Source organism: Myotis brandtii, unplaced genomic scaffold, assembly GCF_000412655.1.
Source record: "Myotis brandtii unplaced genomic scaffold, ASM41265v1 scaffold504, whole genome shotgun sequence".
Classification (NCBI taxonomy): domain Eukaryota; kingdom Metazoa; phylum Chordata; class Mammalia; order Chiroptera; family Vespertilionidae; genus Myotis; species Myotis brandtii.
The window spans coordinates 1553288-1561515 of record NW_005369217.1 but is presented as its reverse complement, the minus strand read 5'-3'; positions in this window follow the sequence as shown (position 1 = coordinate 1561515).

Sequence of the window (8228 nt, the reverse complement as noted above, 5' to 3'; positions counted from 1 at the left end):
CCTAAGACCATTGGAAAACACATATATAATTACATATTGTTTTTGTGATTAATCACTATGCTTTAATTATGTTCAATTTGTAACAATGAAAATACATCCTGCATTGCAGATATTTACATTATCATTCATAACAATAGCAAAATTACAGTTATGAAGTAGCAACGAAAATAATTTTATGGTTGGGGGTCACCACAACATGAGGAACTGTATTAAAGGGTCGTGGCATTAGGAAGGTTGAGAACCACTGCTCTAGTCTCTCACAAATTGTAATGTCTCTGAGCTTCAGTGTTCTTGTCTGTGAAATAGGGATGAGTACCATAGGATATTTTGGAGGATTAAATACACTTCACATGGTGCCTGGGCTCTGCTCTTCTCTGTAATTTGAGTTGTTCGTCTCCAGCTTCCAGCCAGGGGTGGGGTTTGGAGTAGATGGGCTCAGAAAACCGGGAAGAAAAGAAAGGGACCTTAGCATCCTAGTCATCAAATCACTCTCACACACTAGACTTCACTGAGCTGTTTTCAATGAATCAGACACCCTCAGATTACCTCGAAATCCAGAAAGCTATGAAAATCAAGGAAAAGCATGCCAGTGGCAAAATACTTCTGCATTCTGCCAGTTCAAGCTCTGAAGAAAAGCAGTTGCAAGAGGGTTTCTTCACTGAACTTGGAGCCCGGCTGTCTTCCCCCGTGGGAGCTCCACTGGCCCTGGGGAGCAGGGGAGCAGCAGGAGCCCAGCTCTCAGTTTCTCACACCCACAGCTACCCAGAGCCCACATGTGCTAGGGGAGGCAGGCCACACTGCACAAAAGGGTTTACAACTTAGTTCCCTTGCATTTGCATATGCCAAATGCTTTAGTTTCCAAAAGTTCACCTCTCAGTTGAGTTGCGCTTGTGTCCGCAATCAAAGGATTTTAAAGCTGAAAATATTTAAGATCCTCCTCCCCACCACCCCGTTAGAAGTAGGCAGTGGACCTCCCTTCCACTGTTTTCTTTAAGGTCATAGTAAAATGAGTTTGCATTTGCTGAGCACACATTTATTTTGCACGGGGTAGGATGAGGATGGTTAGTGGAGAGGCCAGTGCTGAGGGCAGAGGGAAGTATTTACCCTCTGATCTGATGAGCTACCCATCTTCTGACTTCGGGTTGACCCTTGGTGCCAGCAGGTAGGAGCAGGAAGGAGCGCCTCCGCTGAACTGTCTTGGATGCTATGGTGCTGCTCCCCCATCCTCCCTCGCTAATGAATGAGCAGATGTAGTGAGAGAAGTCCATTTGTCCCTAAGAGCTCCTCTAACCAGGCCCTAGGCTTTGCTGGGATCTACGGAATGACTTAGGATATACGCTTTTTGCTCACCTTAGCCCTCCACCCCTTCATGTTTTGAATTGGTGGTACTCATCCCTGTAGGTTGCTCTCTCATTCACCTGCCCCCTGTGATTCTAATAGATATAGACTCACCCAAACAGTTGGGGGGCGGGGAGAATGTCTTTGAGAGTGGGGGACCACCCACACTTCCTGAGTGATAAATTCACGTGGGAAGCTGTCCCATTTCCCCCAGGCCAGCTTTGGGGTGTGTCCTGCTTGGGGCTAAATAAAGGTTTTTGATTTTGCTATAACAAAGGCAATGCTTCCTTCTGAAGGAAGGAGCAGAGGATACTGAAGGCGGCCAGCGCATACGAGGGTGAAGGTTTTGTAAACAAGCCCGAGTCAGAAGTGACAGAGGGTGATGGATAACCAAGCAGGAGGTTCAGAATGGAATCTTCACCCCTCCCCTCCCGTTGCCTAGTTCTCTTCTCTTTCTGTGCATCCTGGTTCCACACTGCCACTGGTCTACGTGTCCCCCTCCAGTGATTCAAGAGTCCGTACAGGAGACTTAACCCCAGGACCCTTTTCACCAGAGGGATGAAGCATGGTCCAAACAGTGTGTCACGTGAGACTGGGCCCCTGTTCTCTGTGCTAGGGAGTGCTAACAGAACATCATCTTGTAAGAGGATGAGCGATCCCTTTTATCTCGGCCTGTTTCTTTAAGCAGTTCCACCACTCAAGGATACCTCCTGGTGGAAAGACTCCAAATGCCCACTGCCTGCTTCCACCTGATCCATACTAAGTGTTCACTCCTGCAAATTGCTGCTTGCCTGCTGGTCCAGGAAGTGGAACAACATAAGCTGGAAAAACAAAATGTACATTTCATTTGACTCCCAAAGTGGAAAGGACAGGGCTGACTCCCGTTTGCAGGGTCAAACACATTCTGCAAAGTTGAAAGGTAGTGTGGTTGTGGAGAACAAAGACTTCGGAGTCAGCCAGAACTGAGCTCAGATCCTTTCTCCGCTATTACAAAGCTGTGCGTCTTCCGACAAATGATTTACTCTTTAAAAACCTCTTTGCTTGTTTGTTGTGAGAATTAAAGATAATATAAGTAACGTGCCTAGAACATAATATGTACTAAATAATTTTAGCAATCTTGTTTAAAGTCATCTTCACCATACTCCTCAGTAGGTTGTTATTACGTATGTGCCATCAATTCATTCATTTAGACAGTCAATAAATATTGACCTATAAAAGAACAGTTACTGAACAATAATGAAATTAATAAGAAAGGATTATGCCAGGACCCCTGAACTTAGAGTTTCAGATGAAAACACTAAACTAGACCCAGGCTACACAGAAATGATTTGATTCCTCCCACAGGGGGCTGCGCTGCATCCTGCTTGAAAGTGAGGGTAGAGTGAGACACAGCAGGGGCACGGCCTCCTCTCTGGGTGAAGGGTGGTCAGCACCCCCAGCTGCCAGGTGTTTGTTTCAGATACGCATCCTGTGCTCTCCAAGAGCAGGAGCTGTGGGGCGACTGCTTACTATTCAGTGGCCCCAGATTGCCGGGAGAAACTGCTCTGTCTACTGGTACAGTCAGCTAACAAGCCCAGAGCCCCCGATACAGCTATATTTGGGTATGACGATCATGTCAGATCCTTCGTCAGAGAATTTATGGGGATGAAAATTGAAGGTGCCAAGGGAACTGTCCTAGGCAGTGGTCGGCAAACCGAGGCTCGGGAGCCACATGCAGCTCTTTGGCCCCCTTGAGTGTGGCTCTTCCACAAAATACCACGTGCGGGTGCGCACATACGTACAGAGCGAAGTTGACTTAAAACTTTAAGTAAAGTTTATTAAGTTAATTTTAGGGAACGTTGTGGAGTGAAAGAAGATGTAGTGTCGAGGATTGAGAAAGGTATGTTGAGATGGTTTGGACATATAGAGAGGATGAACGAAAGGAGATAGACGAAACAAGTATACAAGAAGAGTGTGGATGGGAGAGTTGGAAGGGGTCGACCTCAGCGAATGTACCTCAATCAGATTGAGGATGTTTTTAGCAAAGGTCAGCTTAGGAGTACCCTAATTAAGTTAATAACAATGTACCTACCTATATAGTTTAAGTTTAAAAAATTTGGCTCTCAAAAGAAATTTCAATCGTTGTACTGTTGATATTTGGCTCTGTGGACTAATGAGTTTGCCGACCACTGGCCTAAGGGAAGATAGACGGACACATTTGTCTTCCAGTTTGTTTGTTTTCAACACCTTCAGAGAGAAGAGGGCAGGGATGTGGGGAAAGAGCCCCAGCTCTCACCAGGGGCCCTGCCCATGCTGAGTGCTCGGTGTAAAGGGAGGAGTCCCAGGTTCTAGGCCTCATTCTGCATCTAACCTGCCATGTGCCTGGGAGAAGCGCCTCATCCCCCGGAGCCTCAGTGCCCTGGGATATGAGAGGAGGGTTGAAAAGGTCACTGCTAAAGTTTGTTACATTCTATGACTTGCTTCCCCCCATGGTTCCTGTTTATGAAGAGTGTAGTTGTGAAGGGCTACTGAATGACCCTTTCTTTTTTTAAATTAATATATTTTTTATTGATTTCAGAGAGGAAGGGAGAGGAAGAGAGATAGAAACATCAATGATGAGCGAGAATCATTGATCGGCTGACTGCTGCATGCCTCACACTGGGGATTGAGCCTACAACTCAGGCATGTGCCCTGACTGGGAATTGAACTGTGATCTCCTGCTTTTTTAGGTTCACGCTCAACCACTGAACTACGCCAGCCGGGCCTGAACGGCCCTTTCTAACATAGATTCCATTATGCCAGAGGCTTCTGGACACTGTGTACCTCTCAGGAGAATGAATCAGCCACTTTGAAGTTGAGCCTTGAATGTTAATGACGTAACAAGGTCAGAAATGGCTGGGTGGGCCTCTACCCTCTACCCCCCTTGCTCAGTGCTACAAAAACAAGGTCAGAAATGGCTGGGTGGGCCTCTACCCTCTTAGGTTGCACTGCTCAGTGCTACAAGGGGGCCGGCAGCAAAGGAGCCCCCAGGGAGGAGTCAGTCTCCTGCTTACACACAGTATGGTCTGGGGCCACCACTGTTCTTTCTGTCTCTGAAGGCAGCTTCTAGGGAAGCCAGAGTTCACTTTTCGTCCATTTGTGGGCAGATCCCTGAGTATGTAGGAATCAAGTTGTTGCCTTATCCTCATTCCTACAAAGCCATGGGGAATTGTGTGTGATAGAAATGCCTTGAGGAAGAAAATGCCTCCATATGGTTTAGTGCTTGCTCTTCATTCATTCATTCATTCATTCATTTCACAATTATCTAGAGACCACTTACCATGTGCCAGGTGCTATGCTAGGCATTGGCAGTGCAATCATGAACAGAACCACAGTCCCTGTTCCTACTAAATTTACCCCCAGGGGGAGCAGATATTAGTACAGCACTCAAACACTCCAGCTAATGAATATGTAACTTTGAACTTGGGGATGTGTTAAGAAGAACAGGGAACTGTTCTATGAAAGTGAATGTAGCAGAGACAGCTGATTGTCTCCTCAATATCCAGTCTCCCCTGTTCTTTACTCACTGAATCCCTGTTTGGTTAGAGGGAATAGTGGACCCAGCTAGAATATTACTTTTCCAGCCTCTTCGGAAGATAGGGGTGACTTTAGCTAATTCGGGGACAGTAAGATAGAGTAAGAGTTCTTGGGTGTGACTGCTGGGAGTTCTCTTTAATGGGGGTGGGGGGAGGGGTGTTGTGGTGGCTGGAGCCCCAGGAAGCCCTTTGGTAAACCTGAGGAAGAGGGCTCTGCACCAGGAGCCTTGACTGCCCACCCTGGGCTGCTCATTTCATGAAAGGACCCCTTCCCCCTAATCCGGTGCTCCCAACCCATCTTGTTTAAGCCACTATGGGGGCGGGGGGTGTCTTTATTGCTTAGAGATGAATGTCATTCCTAATTGAATAGGTATTTCACATGGAAACCTGATCTAGGTGGGGAGGGTGTGTGAGGGGAGGGAGTCGGGGGGTACCTGGAAGAGGTGCTGAAGAAGGAAACAGCTCTGTTTGGAGGAGGAAGCAGCCTGGGCAGAGGCCACATAGGAGGAGGAAGCAAGGTGAGCGAGGAAAACTGGGAGAAGGCCAGTGCAGCTGGGATGCAGAGCATGAAGGGAAGAGAGGTGTGGAATAAGATGAGGTAGACAGGGCTCATCCATGCAGGCCTCAGTGGTCATATTAGAGACTGGACATTTCCTGGGAGCCACAGAAAGCCACTGAAGTCGAAGGAGCAGGGCGGGTAGGGTCACTTTTGGAGAGGTCTTTCTAGCAGCATGGAGGAGAAGGAGCCACACGAGGAAACAGGTCTCAGTTTGCAGCCCAGCGGGGAGATGTCATAACAGCCTGGTGAGGATGGTAGCAAAGTGAACACCTGTGACACATTGAGAAGGAAAATTAATAGCATTTGGAAGTCACTGAAAATGAAGTGAGAGAGGGGAGAGTCTCAGGGATCATGTGTGCATTTCTGTTCTTTGAGAAAACATGGACTTATCTGTACATGCTGTGGACTCTATTCTTACCCAGACAACATCTTTTTTCTTCCTTCTCCCTGTGGGAACTACTAGGACCTGCTTGCCATGACGGGACCGAGGGTGCCAGTGCTCATTTTCCCAGCAGTTACGGCAGAGCGTGGGCTCTGGGCCTGGCCGTGGACTCCAAGGGCAGGACCCTGCTTTGTAGAGCTCCTCTCCAACACCAGCCTCACTTCATTTTAAGGGTGATAAGAATTTAGAATTTGGGCTCAGATTGTCTTGGTTAAATTCTGGCTTTATCATTCTCCTTGTATAGCCTTTAGTATATCACTTAGTTTCAAATTTCTTATACTGTATGAAAAATGGATAATGTTGCTCCCGGGAAAATGTCCCCAATAATACCCAACTCTTGGATTTGCTATGAGGATTCAATGAGATTACACATGTTACGTACTTTATGTAAAAACATAAAGTGTTTTAGATACAAGTATTTATGCTTTCTACTAATAATGATTAAAATAAGAAATATTTGGAATATCTCAGCTCTTGGCAACAAAAATTAATAATTGTAGTTACCCCTTAGTGTGTCAGACATTGTACCAAGTACTTCGCAAATATCTATTTTTAAACTTCATCACAACCTTTACGATAGATATTACACTCTCCAATTTTCATGTGAAGAAACTGATAATCTAAAAGATGAAGTAAATTTCCCAAAGTCACTGTTAGCAAGTGACAAAAATAGGATTTGAACCAAGGCTAGGCTGTCTGATTTTGAACTTGGAAAGGTCCCCTGTACCATGTCCATGTCCCAGATCCTGTTTCTGGTAGTATATCTTGTCTCTACGTGTGAGACCTTCATTTGTTCTGTGATCTGTATTGATAATTTAACTTATTTTCAAATGACAGGGCTGTGCTTTCCAGATGAAATTGATGATGCTGACACACTTGTGACACATACTCTCGGGATCACATTGTTATTCTAACGTGACACTTTCTTACCTTTACCTTATGCTGCTTTGTGTTTCTTCCTTGAACTTAATAACACTTGCTATTAAATTATACTAGAGGCCCGGTGCATGGATTCATGCACTGGTGGGGTCCCTTGGCCTGGCCTGCACCCTCTCGCAATCTGGGACCCCTCAGGGGATATTGGACTGCTGGTTTCGGCTCATTCCCCACAGGCCAGGCTGAGGGACCCCACCGGTGCATGAATCTGTGCACCGGGCCTCTAGTATGCATATAAGATCTTTGGTTAATCTCTTCCTGCCCTCCCCCACCCCCCCTTCCCACTGAGATTCATCAGTCTGTTCCATGTTTCCATACCTGTACATTGAGCATCTGCTCCCTGGTGGTCAGTGTGCGTCATAGCTACCGGTCGAATGGTCAAATGGCCAAATGGCCGAACATCCGCTTAGGCTTTTATGTATATAGACTAGAGGCCCGGTGCACAAAATCTGTGCATGGGGGCGGGGGGTATCCCTCAGCCCGGCCTGCACCGTTTCCAATCTGGGACCCCTCGGGGGATGTTTGACTGCCAGTTTAGGCACACAGGGATAGGGCCTAAACCAGCAGTCGGACATCCCTCTCATAATCTGGGACTGCTGGCTCCTAACTGCTCACCTGCCTGCCTGCCTGATTGCTCCCCTAACTGCTCTCCTGCTGGCCTGATTGATACCTAACTGTTCCCCTGCCAGCCTGATGACCCCCAACTGCCTTCCCCTGCCAGCCTGATCACCCACAACTGCCCTCCCCTGCCGACCTGATTGCCCTCAATTGCCCTCCCCTGCAGTGACTCGCCTCCTCTGCTGGGATCCACCTCCTCTGTGCAAGGCGGCGGAGACGCCGGGACCGGCCTCCTTCACACCGCACAGAGCCGCGGGACCCCCAGGTCTTACTGTGTGGAGTGGCCGCCAGGTCCCGCCTCTGCTGTGCATGCAGCCATCTTGTGACGGCCATCTTGTGATGACGTGAGGGCGTGATGCCACCTAGGCTATTATTAGTATAGACTAGAGGCCCGGTGCACAAAAATTTGTGCACTCCGGGGGGTAGGGAGGGGGGTCCCCCAGCCCGGCCTGTGCCCTCTCGCAGTCTGGGACCCCTCGGGAGATAACGACCTGCTGGCTTAGGCCTGCTCCCGGGTGGCAGAGGGCAGGCCCAATCCCTAAGTGCAGCCCCTGGTCAGGCTCAGAGCAGGGCCGATTGGGGAGTTGGGGCGCCGCCCCCTGTCATGCACAGAGCAGGGCGGATCGGGAGGTTGCAATGCCACCCTCAGTCACGCTCAGGGTAGGGCCGACTGGGGGGTTGGGGCACTGCCCCCTGTCACACTCAAGGCAGGGTCGATGGGGAGGTTGCGGCGCCACCCCTTGTCACGCACAGAGCAGGGCCCATCGGGGGGTTGGGGAGC